The sequence below is a fragment of the Mustelus asterias genome, chromosome 13, assembly GCF_964213995.1.
Source record: "Mustelus asterias chromosome 13, sMusAst1.hap1.1, whole genome shotgun sequence".
Taxonomy (NCBI): domain Eukaryota; kingdom Metazoa; phylum Chordata; class Chondrichthyes; order Carcharhiniformes; family Triakidae; genus Mustelus; species Mustelus asterias.
In genome coordinates, this window is record NC_135813.1 from 57,618,479 (window position 1) to 57,642,910 (window position 24,432).

General features: G+C 44.7%; 19 non-coding genes across 19 annotated transcripts; all 19 read right to left on the minus strand.

The window, feature by feature from the left end:
* Positions 1-362: 362 nt before the first annotated feature.
* trnal-caa (transfer RNA leucine (anticodon CAA)) lies at positions 363-482 on the minus strand. Its single transcript has 2 exons — positions 445-482; positions 363-408 (listed from the first exon to the last, which is right to left on the minus strand). It is a non-coding gene; the product is annotated as a tRNA-Leu (tRNA).
* Positions 483-1,754: 1,272 nt separating this feature from the next.
* trnal-caa (transfer RNA leucine (anticodon CAA)) lies at positions 1,755-1,874 on the minus strand. The gene is made up of 2 exons: positions 1,837-1,874; positions 1,755-1,800 (listed from the first exon to the last, which is right to left on the minus strand). It is a non-coding gene; the product is annotated as a tRNA-Leu (tRNA).
* A 1,272-nt stretch (positions 1,875-3,146) lies between these two features.
* Positions 3,147-3,266, minus strand: trnal-caa (transfer RNA leucine (anticodon CAA)). The gene is made up of 2 exons: positions 3,229-3,266; positions 3,147-3,192 (listed from the first exon to the last, which is right to left on the minus strand). It is a non-coding gene; the product is annotated as a tRNA-Leu (tRNA).
* Positions 3,267-4,287: 1,021 nt separating this feature from the next.
* On the minus strand, positions 4,288-4,407 carry trnal-caa (transfer RNA leucine (anticodon CAA)). Its single transcript has 2 exons — positions 4,370-4,407; positions 4,288-4,333 (listed from the first exon to the last, which is right to left on the minus strand). It is a non-coding gene; the product is annotated as a tRNA-Leu (tRNA).
* Positions 4,408-5,679: 1,272 nt separating this feature from the next.
* On the minus strand, positions 5,680-5,799 carry trnal-caa (transfer RNA leucine (anticodon CAA)). The gene is made up of 2 exons: positions 5,762-5,799; positions 5,680-5,725 (listed from the first exon to the last, which is right to left on the minus strand). It is a non-coding gene; the product is annotated as a tRNA-Leu (tRNA).
* A 1,021-nt stretch (positions 5,800-6,820) lies between these two features.
* On the minus strand, positions 6,821-6,940 carry trnal-caa (transfer RNA leucine (anticodon CAA)). Its single transcript has 2 exons — positions 6,903-6,940; positions 6,821-6,866 (listed from the first exon to the last, which is right to left on the minus strand). It is a non-coding gene; the product is annotated as a tRNA-Leu (tRNA).
* Positions 6,941-8,212: 1,272 nt separating this feature from the next.
* On the minus strand, positions 8,213-8,332 carry trnal-caa (transfer RNA leucine (anticodon CAA)). The gene is made up of 2 exons: positions 8,295-8,332; positions 8,213-8,258 (listed from the first exon to the last, which is right to left on the minus strand). It is a non-coding gene; the product is annotated as a tRNA-Leu (tRNA).
* Positions 8,333-9,353: 1,021 nt separating this feature from the next.
* Positions 9,354-9,473, minus strand: trnal-caa (transfer RNA leucine (anticodon CAA)). The gene is made up of 2 exons: positions 9,436-9,473; positions 9,354-9,399 (listed from the first exon to the last, which is right to left on the minus strand). It is a non-coding gene; the product is annotated as a tRNA-Leu (tRNA).
* A 1,272-nt stretch (positions 9,474-10,745) lies between these two features.
* trnal-caa (transfer RNA leucine (anticodon CAA)) lies at positions 10,746-10,865 on the minus strand. The gene is made up of 2 exons: positions 10,828-10,865; positions 10,746-10,791 (listed from the first exon to the last, which is right to left on the minus strand). It is a non-coding gene; the product is annotated as a tRNA-Leu (tRNA).
* Positions 10,866-11,886: 1,021 nt separating this feature from the next.
* trnal-caa (transfer RNA leucine (anticodon CAA)) lies at positions 11,887-12,006 on the minus strand. The gene is made up of 2 exons: positions 11,969-12,006; positions 11,887-11,932 (listed from the first exon to the last, which is right to left on the minus strand). It is a non-coding gene; the product is annotated as a tRNA-Leu (tRNA).
* A 1,272-nt stretch (positions 12,007-13,278) lies between these two features.
* trnal-caa (transfer RNA leucine (anticodon CAA)) lies at positions 13,279-13,398 on the minus strand. Its single transcript has 2 exons — positions 13,361-13,398; positions 13,279-13,324 (listed from the first exon to the last, which is right to left on the minus strand). It is a non-coding gene; the product is annotated as a tRNA-Leu (tRNA).
* Positions 13,399-14,419: 1,021 nt separating this feature from the next.
* Positions 14,420-14,539, minus strand: trnal-caa (transfer RNA leucine (anticodon CAA)). The gene is made up of 2 exons: positions 14,502-14,539; positions 14,420-14,465 (listed from the first exon to the last, which is right to left on the minus strand). It is a non-coding gene; the product is annotated as a tRNA-Leu (tRNA).
* A 1,272-nt stretch (positions 14,540-15,811) lies between these two features.
* trnal-caa (transfer RNA leucine (anticodon CAA)) lies at positions 15,812-15,931 on the minus strand. Its single transcript has 2 exons — positions 15,894-15,931; positions 15,812-15,857 (listed from the first exon to the last, which is right to left on the minus strand). It is a non-coding gene; the product is annotated as a tRNA-Leu (tRNA).
* Positions 15,932-16,952: 1,021 nt separating this feature from the next.
* trnal-caa (transfer RNA leucine (anticodon CAA)) lies at positions 16,953-17,072 on the minus strand. Its single transcript has 2 exons — positions 17,035-17,072; positions 16,953-16,998 (listed from the first exon to the last, which is right to left on the minus strand). It is a non-coding gene; the product is annotated as a tRNA-Leu (tRNA).
* Positions 17,073-18,344: 1,272 nt separating this feature from the next.
* On the minus strand, positions 18,345-18,464 carry trnal-caa (transfer RNA leucine (anticodon CAA)). Its single transcript has 2 exons — positions 18,427-18,464; positions 18,345-18,390 (listed from the first exon to the last, which is right to left on the minus strand). It is a non-coding gene; the product is annotated as a tRNA-Leu (tRNA).
* Positions 18,465-19,485: 1,021 nt separating this feature from the next.
* trnal-caa (transfer RNA leucine (anticodon CAA)) lies at positions 19,486-19,605 on the minus strand. Its single transcript has 2 exons — positions 19,568-19,605; positions 19,486-19,531 (listed from the first exon to the last, which is right to left on the minus strand). It is a non-coding gene; the product is annotated as a tRNA-Leu (tRNA).
* Positions 19,606-20,877: 1,272 nt separating this feature from the next.
* On the minus strand, positions 20,878-20,997 carry trnal-caa (transfer RNA leucine (anticodon CAA)). Its single transcript has 2 exons — positions 20,960-20,997; positions 20,878-20,923 (listed from the first exon to the last, which is right to left on the minus strand). It is a non-coding gene; the product is annotated as a tRNA-Leu (tRNA).
* Positions 20,998-22,018: 1,021 nt separating this feature from the next.
* trnal-caa (transfer RNA leucine (anticodon CAA)) lies at positions 22,019-22,138 on the minus strand. Its single transcript has 2 exons — positions 22,101-22,138; positions 22,019-22,064 (listed from the first exon to the last, which is right to left on the minus strand). It is a non-coding gene; the product is annotated as a tRNA-Leu (tRNA).
* A 1,272-nt stretch (positions 22,139-23,410) lies between these two features.
* Positions 23,411-23,530, minus strand: trnal-caa (transfer RNA leucine (anticodon CAA)). The gene is made up of 2 exons: positions 23,493-23,530; positions 23,411-23,456 (listed from the first exon to the last, which is right to left on the minus strand). It is a non-coding gene; the product is annotated as a tRNA-Leu (tRNA).
* Between the last annotated feature and the right edge of the window lie 902 nt (positions 23,531-24,432).

The following is a 24,432-nucleotide window of genomic DNA, read 5'->3' on the forward strand; positions in this document are numbered from 1 at the left end:
TCCTGGATACTTGGCCTGTTTGTCAGAAGCAGCAGTGTGCTCAATGGGATTGAAAGGCATAATGGTGGAAAACAATGTGCAATGCAGCAAGCAGGTGGTCACAGCTGAGCCGTCCGAAGATTGCTGCTTGTATAATTCAATCTTAAAGTTTGAAAGAAGCACTGCGATTCGGTGCATGTAAATTGAGACAAATGCGTCTGTGTAAAGTTTTGCGTGTGAATGATATGGATGTGGAGATGGAAGCTGTGTTTGTTTTGAATTGTAAATAGCATTGAAGCAGTAAAAGGAGGCAGGTGCAAACTCCACTCGAGTCTTGCAGACATTGTGTTTCTGTTGGTGACATTTGTCATGTAAAATGGAAATGTCAGGAGTGGGATTTGAACCCACGCCCCTAAAGAGGGACCAGAATTCACCAGCCTTAACACTAGGCAAGGAATTACACTCCTTGAGTCTGGCGCCTTAGACCACTCGGCCATCCTGACAACTTGTTTTGACATGGATTTCCATTCTGTGCTACATATTCTGTATTCTAACTGAACAGGAGTGCACACATTTCCTTTGTGCAAAAACAAAGCACAACCATTCATTCATCCCACCTCATTGAACAGGCAGTGCCAAACACTCTCCATTCCTGCACCACAAACAATCTGCACTCACTCAGCTCCTGCACACCAACTCCATTTTACAATCTGTTGGGAAACATGCTTTTCTCAGTCCCTTTTGCAGCGACAACTTCGCCTAACCCAAGCAACACAGCTGCCACTCAACCACAACTCCTTCCAAAACAACCAATAATCCAGCCATCTTCCCAATTCAACATTTCACATTCTCATTCCCATGCCATTCCTCGATTCCAAGACATTAACGTGATACATCTGCAATGACTTCTCCGCAAACAATGACCAGCACATCCTGATCCTGCAGATTTAAGAAAGGAAATTTGCACACCCTGACCTTCTACCCAGTGGCATTGATCTGAACATTTCCACCTGACAGATCCAAACTTCAAAGACATCAATTCTGGCAGCTTTGTGCTTCCAATGAGGGACTGAGTTGCAATGTTAAAGTCACTGGTATCATTGCAGATAATTACGAAAGTGAGACGGTTGAATCCAGTTGTCTTTGTGCACACCAAGTTGCATCCTTGGATACTTGGCCTGTTTGTCAGAAGCAGCAGTGTGCTCAATGGGATTGAAAGGTATAATGGTGGAAAACAATGTGCAATGCAGTGTGGTGGACCTCAGTTGTGCCTTTGTCCTATATGGACCACCGTTGTGTGTGTTTGTCATACCTGGACACATCCCCTTCCAGTTTGGTTCCTCCCCTCGGCACCTAGTATAAAGGTGGCTGTCTCCTCCCCCTTGTTCAGTCCAGGTTGGTTATTTGATGGGATCTGCTCCTGATTCTGTTGTGAATAAAAGCCTACACTTATATTGGCATATCGGTAGTCTTTCGCCTTATTGATAGCGCATCATGCAGCAAGCAGGTGGTCACAGCTGAGCCGTCCTAAGATTGCTGCTTGTATAATTGAATCTTAAATTTTGAAAGATGCACTGTGATTCGGTGCATGAAGATTGAGACAAATGCGTCTGTGTAAAGTTTTGTGTGTGAATGATATGGTTGTGGAGATGGACGCTGTGTTTGTTTTGAATTGTAAATAGCATTGAAGCAGTAAAAGGAGGCAGGGGCAAATTGCACTCGAGTCTTGCAGACACTGTGTTTCTGGTGGCGACATTTGTCATGTAAAATGGAAATGTCAGGAGTGGGATTTGAACCCACGCCCCTAGAAAGGGACCAGAATTCACCAGCCTGAACACAAGGCAAGGAATCATACTCCTTGAGTCTGGCGCCTTAGACCACTCGGCCATCCTGACAAATTGCTCTGCCATTGACTTCCATTCTGTGCTACATATTCTGTATTCTAACTGAACAGGAGTGCACACATTTCCTTTGTGCAAAAACAAAGCACAACCATTCATTCATCCCACCTCATTGAACAGGCAGTGCCAAACACTCTCCATTCCTGCACCACAAACAATCTGCACTCACTCAGCTCCTGCACACCAACTCCATTTTACAATCTGTTGGGAAACATGCTTTTCTCAGTCCCTTTTGCAGCGACAACTTCGCCTAACCCAAGCAACACAGCTGCCACTCAACCACAACTCCTTCCAAAACAACCAATAATCCAGCCATCTTCCCAATTCAACATTTCACATTCTCATTCCCATGCCATTCCTCGATTCCAAGACATTAACGTGATACGTCTGCAATGACTTCTCCGCAAACAATGACCAGCACATCCTGATCCTGCAGATTTAAGAAAGGAAATTTGCACACCCCGAGATTCTACCCAGTGGCATTGATCTGAACATTTCCACCTGACAGATCCAAACTTCAAAGACATCAATTCTGGCAGCTTTGTGCTTCCAATGAGGGACTGAGTTGCAATGTTAAAGTCACTGGTATCATTGCAGATAATTACGAAAGTGAGACGGTTGAATCCAGTTGTCTTTGTGCACACCAAGTTGCATCCTTGGATACTTGGCCTGTTTGTCAGAAGCAGCAGTGTGCTCAATGGGATTGAAAGGTATAATGGTGGAAAACAATGTGCAATGCAGTGTGGTGGACCTCAGTTGTGCCTTTGTCCTATATGGACCACCGTTGTGTGTGTTTGTCATACCTGGACACATCCCCTTCCAGTTTGGTTCCTCCCCTCGGCACCTAGTATAAAGGTGGCTGTCTCCTCCCCCTTGTTCAGTCCAGGTTGGTTATTTGATGGGATCTGCTCCTGATTCTGTTGTGAATAAAAGCCTACACTTATATTGGCATATCGGTAGTCTTTCGCCTTATTGATAGCGCATCATGCAGCAAGCAGGTGGTCACAGCTGAGCCGTCCTAAGATTGCTGCTTGTATAATTGAATCTTAAAGTTTGAAAGAAGCACTGTGATTCGGTGCATGAAGATTGAGACTAGTGTGTCTGTATCAAGATTTGTGTGTGAATGATATGGATGTGGAGACGGAAGCTGTGTTTGTTTTGAATTGTAAATAGCATTGAAGCAGTAAAAGGAGGCAGGGGCAAATTGCACTCGAGTCTTGCAGACATTGTGTTTCTGGTGGTGACATTTGTCATGTAAAATGGAAATGTCAGGAGTGGGATTTAAACCCACGCCCCTAGAAAGGGACCAGAATTCACCAGCCTCAACACAAGGCAAGGAATCATACTCCTTGAGTCTGGCGCCTTAGACCACTCGGCCATCCTGACAAATTGCTCTGCCATTGACTTCCATTCTGTGCAACATATTCCGTATTCTAACTGAACAGGAGTGCACTCATTTCCTTTGAGCAAAAACAAAGCACAACCATTCATTCATCCCGCCTGATTGAACAGGCAGTGCCAAACACTCTCCATTCCTGCGCCACAAACAATCTGCACTCACTCAGCTCCTGCACACCAACTCCATTTTACAATCTGTTGGGAAACATGCTTTTCTCAGTCCCTTTTGCATCGACAACTTCGCCGAACCCAAGCAACACAGCTGCCACTCAACCACAACTCCTTCCAAAACGACCCATAATCCAGCCATCTTCCCAATTCAACATTTCACATTCTCATTCCCATGCCATTCCTCGATTCTCAGACATTAACGTGATACATCTGCAATGACTTCTCCACAAACAATGACCAGCACATCCTGATCCTGGAGATTTAAGAAAGGAAATTTGCACACCCTGACCTTCTACCCAGTGGCATTGATCTGAACATTTCCACCTGACAGATCCAAACTTCGAAGACATCAATTCTGGCAGCTTTGTGCTTCCAATGAGGGACTGAGTTGCAATGTCAAAGTCACTGGTCTCCTTGCAGATAATTACGAAAGTGAGACGGTTGAATCCAGTTGTCTTTGTGCACACCAAGTTGCATCCTGGATACTTGGCCTGTTTGTCAGAAGCAGCAGTGTGCTCAATGGGATTGAAAGGCATAATGGTGGAAAACAATGTGCAATGCAGCAAGCAGGTGGTCACAGCTGAGCCGTCCGAAGATTGCTGCTTGTATAATTCAATCTTAAAGTTTGAAAGAAGCACTGCGATTCGGTGCATGTAAATTGAGACAAATGCGTCTGTGTAAAGTTTTGCGTGTGAATGATATGGATGTGGAGATGGAAGCTGTGTTTGTTTTGAATTGTAAATAGCATTGAAGCAGTAAAAGGAGGCAGGTGCAAACTCCACTCGAGTCTTGCAGACATTGTGTTTCTGTTGGTGACATTTGTCATGTAAAATGGAAATGTCAGGAGTGGGATTTGAACCCACGCCCCTAAAGAGGGACCAGAATTCACCAGCCTTAACACTAGGCAAGGAATTACACTCCTTGAGTCTGGCGCCTTAGACCACTCGGCCATCCTGACAACTTGTTTTGACATGGATTTCCATTCTGTGCTACATATTCTGTATTCTAACTGAACAGGAGTGCACACATTTCCTTTGTGCAAAAACAAAGCACAACCATTCATTCATCCCACCTCATTGAACAGGCAGTGCCAAACACTCTCCATTCCTGCACCACAAACAATCTGCACTCACTCAGCTCCTGCACACCAACTCCATTTTACAATCTGTTGGGAAACATGCTTTTCTCAGTCCCTTTTGCAGCGACAACTTCGCCTAACCCAAGCAACACAGCTGCCACTCAACCACAACTCCTTCCAAAACAACCAATAATCCAGCCATCTTCCCAATTCAACATTTCACATTCTCATTCCCATGCCATTCCTCGATTCCAAGACATTAACGTGATACATCTGCAATGACTTCTCCGCAAACAATGACCAGCACATCCTGATCCTGCAGATTTAAGAAAGGAAATTTGCACACCCTGACCTTCTACCCAGTGGCATTGATCTGAACATTTCCACCTGACAGATCCAAACTTCAAAGACATCAATTCTAGCAGCTTTGTGCTTCCAATGAGGGACTGAGTTGCAATGTTAAAGTCACTGGTATCATTGCAGATAATTACGAAAGTGAGACGGTTGAATCCAGTTGTCTTTGTGCACACCAAGTTGCATCCTTGGATACTTGGCCTGTTTGTCAGAAGCAGCAGTGTGCTCAATGGGATTGAAAGGTATAATGGTGGAAAACAATGTGCAATGCAGTGTGGTGGACCTCAGTTGTGCCTTTGTCCTATATGGACCACCGTTGTGTGTGTTTGTCATACCTGGACACATCCCCTTCCAGTTTGGTTCCTCCCCTCGGCACCTAGTATAAAGGTGGCTGTCTCCTCCCCCTTGTTCAGTCCAGGTTGGTTATTTGATGGGATCTGCTCCTGATTCTGTTGTGAATAAAAGCCTACACTTATATTGGCATATCGGTAGTCCTTCGCCTTATTGATAGCGCATCATGCAGCAAGCAGGTGGTCACAGCTGAGCTGTCCTAAGATTGCTGCTTGTATAATTGAATCTTAAAGTTTGAAAGAAGCACTGTGATTCGGTGCATGAAGATTGAGACAAGTGCGTCTGTATCAAGATTTGTGTGTGAATGATATGGATGTGGAGACGGAAGCTGTGTTTGTTTTGAATTGTAAATAGCATTGAAGCAGTAAAAGGAGGCAGGGGCAAATTGCACTCGAGTCTTGCAGACACTGTGTTTCTGGTGGTGACATTTGTCATGTAAAATGGAAATGTCAGGAGTGGGATTTGAACCCACGCCCCTAGAAAGGGACCAGAATTCACCAGCCTTAACACAAGGCAAGGAATCACACTTCTTGTGTCTGGCACCTTAGACCACTCAGCCATCCTGACAACTTGCTCTGCCCTTGACTTCCATTCTGTGCAACATATTCCGTATTCTAACTGAACAGGAGTGCACTCATTTCCTTTGAGCAAAAACAAAGCACAACCATTCATTCATCCCGCCTGATTGAACAGGCAGTGCCAAACACTCTCCATTCCTGCGCCACAAACAATCTGCACTCACTCAGCTCCTGCACACCAACTCCATTTTACAATCTGTTGGGAAACATGCTTTTCTCAGTCCCTTTTGCATCGACAACTTCGCCGAACCCAAGCAACACAGCTGCCACTCAACCACAACTCCTTCCAAAACGACCCATAATCCAGCCATCTTCCCAATTCAACATTTCACATTCTCATTCCCATGCCATTCCTCGATTCTCAGACATTAACGTGATACATCTGCAATGACTTCTCCACAAACAATGACCAGCACATCCTGATCCTGGAGATTTAAGAAAGGAAATTTGCACACCCTGACCTTCTACCCAGTGGCATTGATCTGAACATTTCCACCTGACAGATCCAAACTTCAAAGACATCAATTCTGGCAGCTTTGTGCTTCCAATGAGGGACTGAGTTGTAATGTTCAAGTCACTGGTCTCCTTGCAGATAATTACGAAAGTGAGACGGTTGAATCCAGTTGTCTTTGTGCACACCAAGTTGCACCCTGGATACTTGGCCTGTTTGTCAGAAGCAGCAGTGTGCTCAATGGGATTGAAAGGCATAATGGTGGAAAACAATGTGCAATGCAGCAAGCAGGTGGTCACAGCTGAGCCGTCCGAAGATTGCTGCTTGTATAATTCAATCTTAAAGTTTGAAAGAAGCACTGTGATTCGGTGCATGTAAATTGAGACAAATGCGTCTGTGTAAAGTTTTGCGTGTGAATGATATGGTTGTGGAAATGGAAGCTGTGTTTGTTTTGAATTGTAAATAGCATTGAAGTAGTAAAAGGAGGCAGGTGCAAACTGCACTCGAGTCTTGCAGACACTGTGTTTCTGTTGGTGACATTTGTCATGTAAAATGGAAATGTCAGGAGTGGGATTTGAACCCACGCCCCTAAAGAGGGACCAGAATTCACCAGCCTTAACACTAGGCAAGGAATTACACTCCTTGAGTCTGGCGCCTTAGACCACTCGGCCATCCTGACAACTTGTTTTGACATGGATTTCCATTCTGTGCTACATATTCTGTATTCTAACTGAACAGGAGTGCACACATTTCCTTTGTGCAAAAACAAAGCACAACCATTCATTCATCCCACCTCATTGAACAGGCAGTGCCAAACACTCTCCATTCCTGCACCACAAACAATCTGCACTCACTCAGCTCCTGCACACCAACTCCATTTTACAATCTGTTGGGAAACATGCTTTTCTCAGTCCCTTTTGCAGCGACAACTTCGCCTAACCCAAGCAACACAGCTGCCACTCAACCACAACTCCTTCCAAAACAACCAATAATCCAGCCATCTTCCCAATTCAACATTTCACATTCTCATTCCCATGCCATTCCTCGATTCCAAGACATTAACATGACACATCAGCAATGACTTCTCCACAAACAATGACCAGCACATCCTGATCCTGCAGATTTAAGAAAGGAAATTTGCACACCCTGACCTTCTACCCAGTGGCATTGATCTGAACATTTCCACCTGACAGATCCAAACTTCAAAGACATCAATTCTGGCAGCTTTGTGCTTCCAATGAGGGACTGAGTTGCAATGTTAAAGTCACTGGTATCATTGCAGATAATTACGAAAGTGAGACGGTTGAATCCAGTTGTCTTTGTGCACACCAAGTTGCATCCTTGGATACTTGGCCTGTTTGTCAGAAGCAGCAGTGTGCTCAATGGGATTGAAAGGTATAATGGTGGAAAACAATGTGCAATGCAGTGTGGTGGACCTCAGTTGTGCCTTTGTCCTATATGGACCACCGTTGTGTGTGTTTGTCATACCTGGACACATCCCCTTCCAGTTTGGTTCCTCCCCTCGGCACCTAGTATAAAGGTGGCTGTCTCCTCCCCCTTGTTCAGTCCAGGTTGGTTATTTGATGGGATCTGCTCCTGATTCTGTTGTGAATAAAAGCCTACACTTATATTGGCATATCGGTAGTCTTTCGCCTTATTGATAGCGCATCATGCAGCAAGCAGGTGGTCACAGCTGAGCCGTCCTAAGATTGCTGCTTGTATAATTGAATCTTAAATTTTGAAAGATGCACTGTGATTCGGTGCATGAAGATTGAGACAAATGCGTCTGTGTAAAGTTTTGTGTGTGAATGATATGGTTGTGGAGATGGACGCTGTGTTTGTTTTGAATTGTAAATAGCATTGAAGCAGTAAAAGGAGGCAGGGACAAATTGCACTCGAGTCTTGCAGACATTGTGTTTCTGGTGGCGACATTTGTCATGTAAAATGGAAATGTCAGGAGTGGGATTTAAACCCACGCCCCTAGAAAGGGACCAGAATTCACCAGCCTTAACACAAGGCAAGGAATCACACTCCTTGAGTCTGGCGCCTTAGACCACTCGGCCATCCTGACAAATTGCTCTGCCATTGACTTCCATTCTGTGCTACATATTCTGTATTCTAACTGAACAGGAGTGCACTCATTTCCTTTGAGCAAAAACAAAGCACAACCATTCATTCATCCCACCTCATTGAACAGGCAGTGCCAAACACTCTCCATTCCTGCACCACAAACAATCTGCACTCACTCAGCTCCTGCACACCAACTCCATTTTACAATCTGTTGGGAAACATGCTTTTCTCAGTCCCTTTTGCATCGACAACTTCGCCGAACCCAAGCAACACAGCTGCCACTCAACCACAACTCCTTCCAAAACGACCCATAATCCAGCCATCTTCCCAATTCAACATTTCACATTCTCATTCCCATGCCATTCCTCGATTCTCAGACATTAACGTGATACATCTGCAATGACTTCTCCACAAACAATGACCAGCACATCCTGATCCTGGAGATTTAAGAAAGGAAATTTGCACACCCTGACCTTCTACCCAGTGGCATTGATCTGAACATTTCCACCTGACAGATCCAAACTTCGAAGACATCAATTCTGGCAGCTTTGTGCTTCCAATGAGGGACTGAGTTGTAATGTTCAAGTCACTGGTCTCCTTGCAGATAATTACAAAAGTGAGACGGTTGAATCCAGTTGTCTTTGTGCACACCAAGTTGCATCCTGGATACTTGGCCTGTTTGTCAGAAGCAGCAGTGTGCTCAATGGGATTGAAAGGCATAATGGTGGAAAACAATGTGCAATGCAGCAAGCAGGTGGTCACAGCTGAGCCGTCCGAAGATTGCTGCTTGTATAATTCAATCTTAAAGTTTGAAAGAAGCACTGTGATTCGGTGCATGTAAATTGAGACAAATGCGTCTGTGTAAAGTTTTGCGTGTGAATGATATGGTTGTGGAAATGGAAGCTGTGTTTGTTTTGAATTGTAAATAGCATTGAAGTAGTAAAAGGAGGCAGGTGCAAACTGCACTCGAGTCTTGCAGACACTGTGTTTCTGTTGGTGACATTTGTCATGTAAAATGGAAATGTCAGGAGTGGGATTTGAACCCACGCCCCTAAAGAGGGACCAGAATTCACCAGCCTTAACACTAGGCAAGGAATTACACTCCTTGAGTCTGGCGCCTTAGACCACTCGGCCATCCTGACAACTTGTTTTGACATGGATTTCCATTCTGTGCTACATATTCTGTATTCTAACTGAACAGGAGTGCACACATTTCCTTTGTGCAAAAACAAAGCACAACCATTCATTCATCCCACCTCATTGAACAGGCAGTGCCAAACACTCTCCATTCCTGCACCACAAACAATCTGCACTCACTCAGCTCCTGCACACCAACTCCATTTTACAATCTGTTGGGAAACATGCTTTTCTCAGTCCCTTTTGCAGCGACAACTTCGCCTAACCCAAGCAACACAGCTGCCACTCAACCACAACTCCTTCCAAAACAACCAATAATCCAGCCATCTTCCCAATTCAACATTTCACATTCTCATTCCCATGCCATTCCTCGATTCCAAGACATTAACATGACACATCAGCAATGACTTCTCCACAAACAATGACCAGCACATCCTGATCCTGCAGATTTAAGAAAGGAAATTTGCACACCCTGACCTTCTACCCAGTGGCATTGATCTGAACATTTCCACTTGACAGATCCAAACTTCAAAGACATCAATTCTGGCAGCTTTGTGCTTCCAATGAGGGACTGAGTTGCAATGTTAAAGTCACTGGTATCCTTGCAGATAATTACGAAACTGAGACGGTTGAATCCAGTTGTCTTTGTGCACACCAAGTTGCATCCTTGGATACTTGGCCTGTTTGTCAGAAGCAGCAGTGTGCTCAATGGGATTGAAAGGTATAATGGTGGAAAACAATGTGCAATGCAGTGTGGTGGACCTCAGTTGTGCCTTTGTCCTATATGGACCACCGTTGTGTGTGTTTGTCATACCTGGACACATCCCCTTCCAGTTTGGTTCCTCCCCTCGGCACCTAGTATAAAGGTGGCTGTCTCCTCCCCCTTGTTCAGTCCAGGTTGGTTATTTGATGGGATCTGCTCCTGATTCTGTTGTGAATAAAAGCCTACACTTATATTGGCATATCGGTAGTCTTTCGCCTTATTGATAGCGCATCATGCAGCAAGCAGGTGGTCACAGCTGAGCCGTCCTAAGATTGCTGCTTGTATAATTGAATCTTAAATTTTGAAAGATGCACTGTGATTCGGTGCATGAAGATTGAGACAAATGCGTCTGTGTAAAGTTTTGTGTGTGAATGATATGGTTGTGGAGATGGACGCTGTGTTTGTTTTGAATTGTAAATAGCATTGAAGCAGTAAAAGGAGGCAGGGACAAATTGCACTCGAGTCTTGCAGACATTGTGTTTCTGGTGGCGACATTTGTCATGTAAAATGGAAATGTCAGGAGTGGGATTTAAACCCACGCCCCTAGAAAGGGACCAGAATTCACCAGCCTTAACACAAGGCAAGGAATCACACTCCTTGAGTCTGGCGCCTTAGACCACTCGGCCATCCTGACAAATTGCTCTGCCATTGACTTCCATTCTGTGCTACATATTCTGTATTCTAACTGAACAGGAGTGCACTCATTTCCTTTGAGCAAAAACAAAGCACAACCATTCATTCATCCCACCTCATTGAACAGGCAGTGCCAAACACTCTCCATTCCTGCACCACAAACAATCTGCACTCACTCAGCTCCTGCACACCAACTCCATTTTACAATCTGTTGGGAAACATGCTTTTCTCAGTCCCTTTTGCATCGACAACTTCGCCGAACCCAAGCAACACAGCTGCCACTCAACCACAACTCCTTCCAAAACGACCCATAATCCAGCCATCTTCCCAATTCAACATTTCACATTCTCATTCCCATGCCATTCCTCGATTCTCAGACATTAACGTGATACATCTGCAATGACTTCTCCACAAACAATGACCAGCACATCCTGATCCTGGAGATTTAAGAAAGGAAATTTGCACACCCTGACCTTCTACCCAGTGGCATTGATCTGAACATTTCCACCTGACAGATCCAAACTTCAAAGACATCAATTCTGGCAGCTTTGTGCTTCCAATGAGGGACTGAGTTGTAATGTTCAAGTCACTGGTCTCCTTGCAGATAATTACGAAAGTGAGACGGTTGAATCCAGTTGTCTTTGTGCACACCAAGTTGCATCCTGGATACTTGGCCTGTTTGTCAGAAGCAGCAGTGTGCTCAATGGGATTGAAAGGCATAATGGTGGAAAACAATGTGCAATGCAGCAAGCAGGTGGTCACAGCTGAGCCGTCCGAATATTGCTGCTTGTATAATTCAATCTTAAAGTTTGAAAGAAGCACTGTGATTCGGTGCATGTAAATTGAGACAAATGCGTCTGTGTGAAGTTTTGTGTGTGAATGATATGGATGTGGAGATGGAAGCTGTGTTTGTTTTGAATTGTAAATAGCATTGAAGCAGTAAAAGGAGGCAGGTGCAAACTGCACTCGAGTCTTGCAGACATTGTGTTTCTGGTGGCGACATTTGTCATGTAAAATGGAAATGTCAGGAGTGGGATTTGAACCCACGCCCCTAAAGGGGGACCAGAATTCACCAGCCTTAACACTAGGCAAGGAATTACACTCCTTGAGTCTGGCGCCTTAGACCACTCGGCCATCCTGACAACTTGTTTTGACATGGATTTCCATTCTGTGCTACATATTCTGTATTCTAACTGAACAGGAGTGCACACATTTCCTTTGTGCAAAAACAAAGCACAACCATTCATTCATCCCACCTCATTGAACAGGCAGTGCCAAACACTCTCCATTCCTGCACCACAAACAATCTGCACTCACTCAGCTCCTGCACACCAACTCCATTTTACAATCTGTTGGGAAACATGCTTTTCTCAGTCCCTTTTACAGCGACAACTTCGCCTAACCCAAGCAACACAGCTGCCACTCAAATACAACTCCTTCCAAAACAACCCATAATCCAACCATCTTCCCAATTCAATATTTCACATTCTCATTCCCATGCCATTCCTCGATTCCAAGACATTAACGTGATACATCTGCAATGACTTCTCCGCAAACAATGACCAGCACATCCTGATCCTGCAGATTTAAGAAAGGAAATTTGCACACCCCGAGATTCTACCCAGTGGCATTGATCTGAACATTTCCACCTGACAGATCCAAACTTCAAAGACATCAATTCTGGCAGCTTTGTGCTTCCAATGAGGGACTGAGTTGCAATGTTAAAGTCACTGGTATCCTTGCAGATAATTACGAAAGTGAGACGGTTGAATCCAGTTGTCTTTGTGCACACCAAGTTGCATCCTTGGATACTTGGCCTGTTTGTCAGAAGCAGCAGTGTGCTCAATGGGATTGAAAGGTATAATGGTGGAAAACAATGTGCAATGCAGTGTGGTGGACCTCAGTTGTGCCTTTGTCCTATATGGACCACCGTTGTGTGTGTTTGTCATACCTGGACACATCCCCTTCCAGTTTGGTTCCTCCCCTCGGCACCTCGTATAAAGGTGGCTGTCTCCTCCCCCTTGTTCAGTCCAGGTTGGTTATTTGATGGGATCTGCTCCTGATTCTGTTGTGAATAAAAGCCTACACTTATATTGGCATATCGGTAGTCTTTCGCCTTATTGATAGCGCATCATGCAGCAAGCAGGTGGTCACAGCTGAGCCGTCCTAAGATTGCTGCTTGTATAATTGAATCTTAAAGTTTGAAAGAAGCACTGTGATTCGGTGCATGAAGATTGAGACAAGTGTGTCTGTGTCAAGATTTGTGTGTGAATGATATGGTTGTGGAGACGGAAGCTGTGTTTGTTTTGAATTGTAAATAGCATTGAAGCAGTAAAAGGAGGCAGGGGCAAATTGCACTCGAGTCTTGCAGACATTGTGTTTCTGGTGGCGACATTTGTCATGTAAAATGGAAATGTCAGGAGTGGGATTTGAACCCAGGCCCCTAGAAAGGGACCAGAATTCACCAGCCTTAACACAAGGCAAGGAATCATACTCCTTGAGTCTGGCACCTTAGACCACTCGGCCATCCTGACAAATTGCTCTGCCATTGACTTCCATTCTGTGCTACATATTCTGTATTCTAACTGAACAGGCGTGCACTCATTTCCTTTGAGCAAAAACAAAGCACAACCATTCATTCATCCCGCCTGATTGAACAGGCAGTGCCAAACACTCTCCATTCCTGCACCACAAACAATCTGCACTCACTCAGCTCCTGCACACCAACTCCATTTTACAATCTGTTGGGAAACATGCTTTTCTCAGTCCCTTTTGCATCGACAACTTCGCCGAACCCAAGCAACACAGCTGCCACTCAACCACAACTCCTTCCAAAACGACCCATAATCCAGCCATCTTCCCAATTCAACATTTCACATTCGCATTCCCATGCCATTCCTCGATTCTCAGACATTAACGTGATACATCTGCAATGACTTCTCCACAAACAATGACCAGCACATCCTGATCCTGGAGATTTAAGAAAGGAAATTTGCACACCCTGACCTTCTACCCAGTGGCATTGATCTGAACATTTCCACCTGACAGATCCAAACTTCGAAGACATCAATTCTGGCAGCTTTGTGCTTCCAATGAGGGACTGAGTTGTAATGTTCAAGTCACTGGTCTCCTTGCAGATAATTACAAAAGTGAGACGGTTGAATCCAGTTGTCTTTGTGCACACCAAGTTGCATCCTGGATACTTGGCCTGTTTGTCAGAAGCAGCAGTGTGCTCAATGGGATTGAAAGGCATAATGGTGGAAAACAATGTGCAATGCAGCAAGCAGGTGGTCACAGCTGAGCCGTCCGAATATTGCTGCTTGTATAATTCAATCTTAAAGTTTGAAAGAAGCACTGTGATTCGGTGCATGTAAATTGAGACAAATGCGTCTGTGTAAAGTTTTGCGTGTGAATGATATGGTTGTGGAAATGGAAGCTGTGTTTGTTTTGAATTGTAAATAGCATTGAAGCAGTAAAAGGAGGCAGGGGCAAACTGCACTCGAGTCTTGCAGACATTGTGTTTCTGGTGGTGACATTTGTCATGTAAAATGGAAATGTCAGGAGTGGGATTTGAACCCACGCCCCGAAAGAGGGACCAGAATTCACCAGCCTTAACACGAGGCAAGGAATTACACTCCTTGAGTCTGGCGCCTTAGACCACTCGGCCATCCTGACAACTTGTTTTGACATGGATTTCCATTCTGTGCTACATATTCTGTATTCTAACTGAACAGGCGTGCACACATTTCCTTTGTGCAAAAACAAAGCACAACCATTCATTCATCCCACCTCATTGAACAGGCAGTGCCAAACACTCTCCATTCCTGCACCACAAACAATCTGCACTCACTCAGCTCCTGCACACCAACTCCATTTTACAATCTGTTGGGAAACATGCTTTTCTCAGTCCCTTTTGCAGCGACAACTTCGCCTAACCCAAGCAACACAGCTGCCACTCAACCACAACTCCTTCCAAAACAACCAATAATCCAGCCATCTTCCCAATTCAACATTTCACATTCTCATTCCCATGCCATTCCTCGATTCCAAGACATTAACGTGATACATCAGCAATGACTTCTCCACAAACAATGACCAGCACATCCTGATCCTGCAGATTTAAGAAAGGAAATTTGCACACCCTGACCTTCTACCCAGTGGCATTGATCTGAACATTTCCACCTGACAGATCCAAACTTCAAAGACATCAATTCTGGCAGCTTTGTGCTTCCAATGAGGGACTGAGTTGCAATGTTAAAGTCACTGGTATCATTGCAGATAATTACGAAAGTGAGACGGTTGAATCCAGTTGTCTTTGTGCACACCAAGTTGCATCCTTGGATACTTGGCCTGTTTGTCAGAAGCAGCAGTGTGCTCAATGGGATTGAAAGGTATAATGGTGGAAAACAATGTGCAATGCAGTGTGGTGGACCTCAGTTGTGCCTTTGTCCTATATGGACCACCGTTGTGTGTGTTTGTCATACCTGGACACATCCCCTTCCAGTTTGGTTCCTCCCCTCGGCACCGAGTATAAAGGTGGCTGTCTCCTCCCCCTTGTTCAGTCCAGGTTGGTTATTTGATGGGATCTGCTCCTGATTCTGTTGTGAATAAAAGCCTACACTTATATTGGCATATCGGTAGTCTTTCGCCTTATTGATAGCGCATCATGCAGCAAGCAGGTGGTCACAGCTGAGCCGTCCTAAGATTGCTGCTTGTATAATTGAATCTTAAAGTTTGAAAGAAGCACTGTGATTCGGTGCATGAAGATTGAGACAAGTGTGTCTGTGTCAAGATTTGTGTGTGAATGATATGGATGTGGAGACGGAAGCTGTGTTTGTTTTGAATTGTAAATAGCATTGAAGCAGTAAAAGGAGGCAGGGGCAAATTGCACTCGAGTCTTGCAGACACTGTGTTTCTGGTGGCGACATTTGTCATGTAAAATGGAAATGTCAGGAGTGGGATTTGAACCCACGCCCCTAGAAAGGGACCAGAATTCACCAGCCTTAACACAAAGCAAGGAATCATACTCCTTGAGTCTGGCGCCTTAGACCACTCGGCCATCCTGACAAATTGTTCTGCCATTGACTTCCATTCTGTGCTACATATTCTGTATTCTAACTGAACAGGCGTGCACTCATTTCCTTTGAGCAAAAACAAAGCACAACCATTCATTCATCCCGCCTGATTGAACAGGCAGTGCCAAACACTCTCCATTCCTGCACCACAAACAATCTGCACTCACTCAGCTCCTGCACACCAACTCCATTTTACAATCTGTTGGGAAACATGCTTTTCTCAGTCCCTTTTGCATCGACAACTTCGCCGAACCCAAGCAACACAGCTGCCACTCAACCACAACTCCTTCCAAAACGACCCATAATCCAGCCATCTTCCCAATTCAACATTTCACATTCTCATTCCCATGCCATTCCTCGATTCTCAGACATTAACGTGATACATCTGCAATGACTTCTCCACAAACAATGACCAGCACATCCTGATCCTGGAGATTTAAGAAAGGAAATTTGCACACCCTGACCTTCTACCCAGTGGCATTGATCTGAACATTTCCACCTGACAGATCCAAACTTCAAAGACATCAATTCTGGCAGCTTTGTGCTTCCAATGAGGGACTGAGTTGTAATGTTCAAGTCACTGGTCTCCTTGCAGATAATTACGAAAGTGAGACGGTTGAATCCAGTTGTCTTTGTGCACACCAAGTTGCATCCTGGATACTTGGCCTGTTTGTCAGAAGCAGCAGTGTGCTCAATGGGATTGAAAGGCATAATGGTGGAAAACAATGTGCAATGCAGCAAGCAGGTGGTCACAGCTGAGCCGTCCGAAGATTGCTGCTTGTATAATTCAATCTTAAAGTTTGAAAGAAGCACTGTGATTCGGTGCATGTAAATTGAGACAAATGCGTCTGTGTAAAGTTTTGCGTGTGAATGATATGGTTGTGGAAATGGAAGCTGTGTTTGTTTTGAATTGTAAATAGCATTGAAGTAGTAAAAGGAGGCAGGGGCAAATTGCACTCGAGTCTTGCAGACATTGTGTTTCTGGTGGCGACATTTGTCATGTAAAATGGAAATGTCAGGAGTGGGATTTGAACCCACGCCCCTAAAGAGGGACCAGAATTCACCAGCCTTAACACTAGACAAGGAATTACACTCCTTGAGTCTGGCACCTTAGACCACTCGGCCATCCTGACAACTTGTTTTGACATGGATTTCCATTCTGTGCTACATATTCTGTATTCTAACTGAACAGGAGTGCACACATTTCCTTTGTGCAAAAACAAAGCACAACCATTCATTCATCCCACCTCATTGAACAGGCAGTGCCAAACACTCTCCATTCCTGCACCACAAACAATCTGCACTCACTCAGCTCCTGCACACCAACTCCATTTTACAATCTGTTGGGAAACATGCTTTTCTCAGTCCCTTTTACAGCGACAACTTCGCCTAACCCAAGCAACACAGCTGCCACTCAAATACAACTCCTTCCAAAACAACCCATAATCCAACCATCTTCCCAATTCAATATTTCACATTCTCATTCCCATGCCATTCCTCGATTCCAAGACATTAACGTGATACATCTGCAATGACTTCTCCGCAAACAATGACCAGCACATCCTGATCCTGCAGATTTAAGAAAGGAAATTTGCACACCCCGAGATTCTACCCAGTGGCATTGATCTGAACATTTCCACCTGACAGATCCAAACTTCAAAGACATCAATTCTGGCAGCTTTGTGCTTCCAATGAGGGACTGAGTTGCAATGTTAAAGTCACTGGTATCCTTGCAGATAATTACGAAAGTGAGACGGTTGAATCCAGTTGTCTTTGTGCACACCAAGTTGCATCCTTGGATACTTGGCCTGTTTGTCAGAAGCAGCAGTGTGCTCAATGGGATTGAAAGGTATAATGGTGGAAAACAATGTGCAATGCAGTGTGGTGGACCTCAGTTGTGCCTTTGTCCTATATGGACCACCGTTGTGTGTGTTTGTCATACCTGGACACATCCCCTTCCAGTTTGGTTCCTCCCCTCGGCACCTCGTATAAAGGTGGCTGTCTCCTCCCCCTTGTTCAGTCCAGGTTGGTTATTTGATGGGATCTGCTCCTGATTCTGTTGTGAATAAAAGCCTACACTTATATTGGCATATCGGTAGTCTTTCGCCTTATTGATAGCGCATCATGCAGCAAGCAGGTGGTCACAGCTGAGCCGTCCTAAGATTGCTGCTTGTATAATTGAATCTTAAAGTTTGAAAGAAGCACTGTGATTCGGTGCATGAAGATTGAGACAAGTGTGTCTGTGTCAAGATTTGTGTGTGAATGATATGGTTGTGGAGACGGAAGCTGTGTTTGTTTTGAATTGTAAATAGCATTGAAGCAGTAAAAGGAGGCAGGGGCAAATTGCACTCGAGTCTTGCAGACATTGTGTTTCTGGTGGCGACATTTGTCATGTAAAATGGAAATGTCAGGAGTGGGATTTGAACCCAGGCCCCTAGAAAGGGACCAGAATTCACCAGCCTTAACACAAGGCAAGGAATCATACTCCTTGAGTCTGGCACCTTAGACCACTCGGCCATCCTGACAAATTGCTCTGCCATTGACTTCCATTCTGTGCTACATATTCTGTATTCTAACTGAACAGGCGTGCACTCATTTCCTTTGAGCAAAAACAAAGCACAACCATTCATTCATCCCGCCTGATTGAACAGGCAGTGCCAAACACTCTCCATTCCTGCACCACAAACAATCTGCACTCACTCAGCTCCTGCACACCAACTCCATTTTACAATCTGTTGGGAAACATGCTTTTCTCAGTCCCTTTTGCATCGACAACTTCGCCGAACCCAAGCAACACAGCTGCCACTCAACCACAACTCCTTCCAAAACGACCCATAATCCAGCCATCTTCCCAATTCAACATTTCACATTCGCATTCCCATGCCATTCCTCGATTCTCAGACATTAACGTGATACATCTGCAATGACTTCTCCACAAACAATGACCAGCACATCCTGATCCTGGAGATTTAAGAAAGGAAATTTGCACACCCTGACCTTCTACCCAGTGGCATTGATCTGAACATTTCCACCTGACAGATCCAAACTTCGAAGACATCAATTCTGGCAGCTTTGTGCTTCCAATGAGGGACTGAGTTGTAATGTTCAAGTCACTGGTCTCCTTGCAGATAATTACAAAAGTGAGACGGTTGAATCCAGTTGTCTTTGTGCACACCAAGTTGCATCCTGGATACTTGGCCTGTTTGTCAGAAGCAGCAGTGTGCTCAATGGGATTGAAAGGCATAATGGTGGAAAACAATGTGCAATGCAGCAAGCAGGTGGTCACAGCTGAGCCGTCCGAATATTGCTGCTTGTATAATTCAATCTTAAAGTTTGAAAGAAGCACTGTGATTCGGTGCATGTAAATTGAGACAAATGCGTCTGTGTAAAGTTTTGCGTGTGAATGATATGGTTGTGGAAATGGAAGCTGTGTTTGTTTTGAATTGTAAATAGCATTGAAGCAGTAAAAGGAGGCAGGGGCAAACTGCACTCGAGTCTTGCAGACATTGTGTTTCTGGTGGTGACATTTGTCATGTAAAATGGAAATGTCAGGAGTGGGATTTGAACCCACGCCCCGAAAGAGGGACCAGAATTCACCAGCCTTAACACGAGGCAAGGAATTACACTCCTTGAGTCTGGCGCCTTAGACCACTCGGCCATCCTGACAACTTGTTTTGACATGGATTTCCATTCTGTGCTACATATTCTGTATTCTAACTGAACAGGCGTGCACACATTTCCTTTGTGCAAAAACAAAGCACAACCATTCATTCATCCCACCTCATTGAACAGGCAGTGCCAAACACTCTCCATTCCTGCACCACAAACAATCTGCACTCACTCAGCTCCTGCACACCAACTCCATTTTACAATCTGTTGGGAAACATGCTTTTCTCAGTCCCTTTTGCAGCGACAACTTCGCCTAACCCAAGCAACACAGCTGCCACTCAACCACAACTCCTTCCAAAACAACCAATAATCCAGCCATCTTCCCAATTCAACATTTCACATTCTCATTCCCATGCCATTCCTCGATTCCAAGACATTAACGTGATACATCAGCAATGACTTCTCCACAAACAATGACCAGCACATCCTGATCCTGCAGATTTAAGAAAGGAAATTTGCACACCCTGACCTTCTACCCAGTGGCATTGATCTGAACATTTCCACCTGACAGATCCAAACTTCAAAGACATCAATTCTGGCAGCTTTGTGCTTCCAATGAGGGACTGAGTTGCAATGTTAAAGTCACTGGTATCATTGCAGATAATTACGAAAGTGAGACGGTTGAATCCAGTTGTCTTTGTGCACACCAAGTTGCATCCTTGGATACTTGGCCTGTTTGTCAGAAGCAGCAGTGTGCTCAATGGGATTGAAAGGTATAATGGTGGAAAACAATGTGCAATGCAGTGTGGTGGACCTCAGTTGTGCCTTTGTCCTATATGGACCACCGTTGTGTGTGTTTGTCATACCTGGACACATCCCCTTCCAGTTTGGTTCCTCCCCTCGGCACCGAGTATAAAGGTGGCTGTCTCCTCCCCCTTGTTCAGTCCAGGTTGGTTATTTGATGGGATCTGCTCCTGATTCTGTTGTGAATAAAAGCCTACACTTATATTGGCATATCGGTAGTCTTTCGCCTTATTGATAGCGCATCATGCAGCAAGCAGGTGGTCACAGCTGAGCCGTCCTAAGATTGCTGCTTGTATAATTGAATCTTAAAGTTTGAAAGAAGCACTGTGATTCGGTGCATGAAGATTGAGACAAGTGTGTCTGTGTCAAGATTTGTGTGTGAATGATATGGATGTGGAGACGGAAGCTGTGTTTGTTTTGAATTGTAAATAGCATTGAAGCAGTAAAAGGAGGCAGGGGCAAATTGCACTCGAGTCTTGCAGACACTGTGTTTCTGGTGGCGACATTTGTCATGTAAAATGGAAATGTCAGGAGTGGGATTTGAACCCACGCCCCTAGAAAGGGACCAGAATTCACCAGCCTTAACACAAAGCAAGGAATCATACTCCTTGAGTCTGGCGCCTTAGACCACTCGGCCATCCTGACAAATTGTTCTGCCATTGACTTCCATTCTGTGCTACATATTCTGTATTCTAACTGAACAGGCGTGCACTCATTTCCTTTGAGCAAAAACAAAGCACAACCATTCATTCATCCCGCCTGATTGAACAGGCAGTGCCAAACACTCTCCATTCCTGCACCACAAACAATCTGCACTCACTCAGCTCCTGCACACCAACTCCATTTTACAATCTGTTGGGAAACATGCTTTTCTCAGTCCCTTTTGCATCGACAACTTCGCCGAACCCAAGCAACACAGCTGCCACTCAACCACAACTCCTTCCAAAACGACCCATAATCCAGCCATCTTCCCAATTCAACATTTCACATTCTCATTCCCATGCCATTCCTCGATTCTCAGACATTAACGTGATACATCTGCAATGACTTCTCCACAAACAATGACCAGCACATCCTGATCCTGGAGATTTAAGAAAGGAAATTTGCACACCCTGACCTTCTACCCAGTGGCATTGATCTGAACATTTCCACCTGACAGATCCAAACTTCAAAGACATCAATTCTGGCAGCTTTGTGCTTCCAATGAGGGACTGAGTTGTAATGTTCAAGTCACTGGTCTCCTTGCAGATAATTACGAAAGTGAGACGGTTGAATCCAGTTGTCTTTGTGCACACCAAGTTGCATCCTGGATACTTGGCCTGTTTGTCAGAAGCAGCAGTGTGCTCAATGGGATTGAAAGGCATAATGGTGGAAAACAATGTGCAATGCAGCAAGCAGGTGGTCACAGCTGAGCCGTCCGAAGATTGCTGCTTGTATAATTCAATCTTAAAGTTTGAAAGAAGCACTGTGATTCGGTGCATGTAAATTGAGACAAATGCGTCTGTGTAAAGTTTTGCGTGTGAATGATATGGTTGTGGAAATGGAAGCTGTGTTTGTTTTGAATTGTAAATAGCATTGAAGTAGTAAAAGGAGGCAGGGGCAAATTGCACTCGAGTCTTGCAGACATTGTGTTTCTGGTGGCGACATTTGTCATGTAAAATGGAAATGTCAGGAGTGGGATTTGAACCCACGCCCCTAAAGAGGGACCAGAATTCACCAGCCTTAACACTAGACAAGGAATGACACTCCTTGAGTCTGGCACCTTAGACCACTCGGCCATCCTGACAACTTGTTTTGACATGGATTTCCATTCTGTGCTACATATTCTGTATTCTAACTGAACAGGAGTGCACACATTTCCTTTGTGCAAAAACAAAGCACAACCATTCATTCATCCCACCTCATTGAACAGGCAGTGCCAAACACTCTCCATTCCTGCACCACAAACAATCTGCACTCACTCAGCTCCTGCACACCAACTCCATTTTACAATCTGTTGGGAAACATGCTTTTCTCAGTCCCTTTTGCAGCGACAACTTCGCCTAACCCAAGCAACACAGCTGCCACTCAACCACAACTCCTTCCAAAACAACCAATAATCCAGCCATCTTCCCAATTCAACATTTCACATTCTCATTCCCATGCCATTCCTCGATTCCAAGACATTAACATGATACATCAGCAATGACTTCTCCACAAACAATGACCAGCATATCCTGATCCTGCAGATTTAAGAAAGGAAATTTGCACACCCTGACCTTCTACCCAGTGGCATTGATCTGAACATTTCCACCTGACAGATCCAAACTTCAAAGACATCAATTCTGGCAGCTTTGTGCTTCCAATGAGGGACTGAGTTGCAATGTTAAAGTCACTGGTATCATTGCAGATAATTACGAAAGTGAGACGGTTGAATCCAGTTGTCTTTGTGCACACCAAGTTGCATCCTTGGATACTTGGCCTGTTTGTCAGAAGCAGCAGTGTGCTCAATGGGATTGAAAGGTATAATGGTGGAAAACAATGTGCAATGCAGTGTGGTGGACCTCAGTTGTGCCTTTGTCCTATATGGACCACCGTTGTGTGTGTTTGTCATACCTGGACACATCCCCTTCCAGTTTGGTTCCTCCCCTCGGCACCTAGTATAAAGGTGGCTGTCTCCTCCCCCTTGTTCAGTCCAGGTTGGTTATTTGATGGGATCTGCTCCTGATTCTGTTGTGAATAAAAGCCTACACTTATATTGGCATATCGGTAGTCTTTCGCCTTATTGATAGCGCATCATGCAGCAAGCAGGTGGTCACAGCTGAGCCGTCCTAAGATTGCTGCTTGTATAATTGAATCTTAAATTTTGAAAGATGCACTGTGATTCGGTGCATGAAGATTGAGACAAATGCGTCTGTGTAAAGTTTTGTGTGTGAATGATATGGTTGTGGAGATGGACGCTGTGTTTGTTTTGAATTGTAAATAGCATTGAAGCAGTAAAAGGAGGCAGGGACAAATTGCACTCGAGTCTTGCAGACATTGTGTTTCTGGTGGCGACATTTGTCATGTAAAATGGAAATGTCAGGAGTGGGATTTAAACCCACGCCCCTAGAAAGGGACCAGAATTCACCAGCCTTAACACAAGGCAAGGAATCACACTCCTTGAGTCTGGCGCCTTAGACCACTCGGCCATCCTGACAAATTGCTCTGCCATTGACTTCCATTCTGTGCTACATATTCTGTATTCTAACTGAACAGGAGTGCACTCATTTCCTTTGAGCAAAAACAAAGCACAACCATTCATTCATCCCACCTCATTGAACAGGCAGTGCCAAACACTCTCCATTCCTGCACCACAAACAATCTGCACTCACTCAGCTCCTGCACACCAACTCCATTTTACAATCTGTTGGGAAACATGCTTTTCTCAGTCCCTTTTACAGCGACAACTTCGCCTAACCCAAGCAACACAGCTGCCACTCAAATACAACTCCTTCCAAAACAACCCATAATCCAACCATCTTCCCAATTCAATATTTCACATTCTCATTCCCATGCCATTCCTCGATTCCAAGACATTAACGTGATACATCTGCAATGACTTCTCCGCAAACAATGACCAGCACATCCTGATCCTGCAGATTTAAGAAAGGAAATTTGCACACCCCGAGATTCTACCCAGTGGCATTGATCTGAACATTTCCACCTGACAGATCCAAACTTCAAAGACATCAATTCTGGCAGCTTTGTGCTTCCAATGAGGGACTGAGTTGCAATGTTAAAGTCACTGGTATCCTTGCAGATAATTACGAAAGTGAGACGGTTGAATCCAGTTGTCTTTGTGCACACCAAGTTGCATCCTTGGATACTTGGCCTGTTTGTCAGAAGCAGCAGTGTGCTCAATGGGATTGAAAGGTATAATGGTGGAAAACAATGTGCAATGCAGTGTGGTGGACCTCAGTTGTGCCTTTGTCCTATATGGACCACCGTTGTGTGTGTTTGTCATACCTGGACACATCCCCTTCCAGTTTGGTTCCTCCCCTCGGCACCTCGTATAAAGGTGGCTGTCTCCTCCCCCTTGTTCAGTCCAGGTTGGTTATT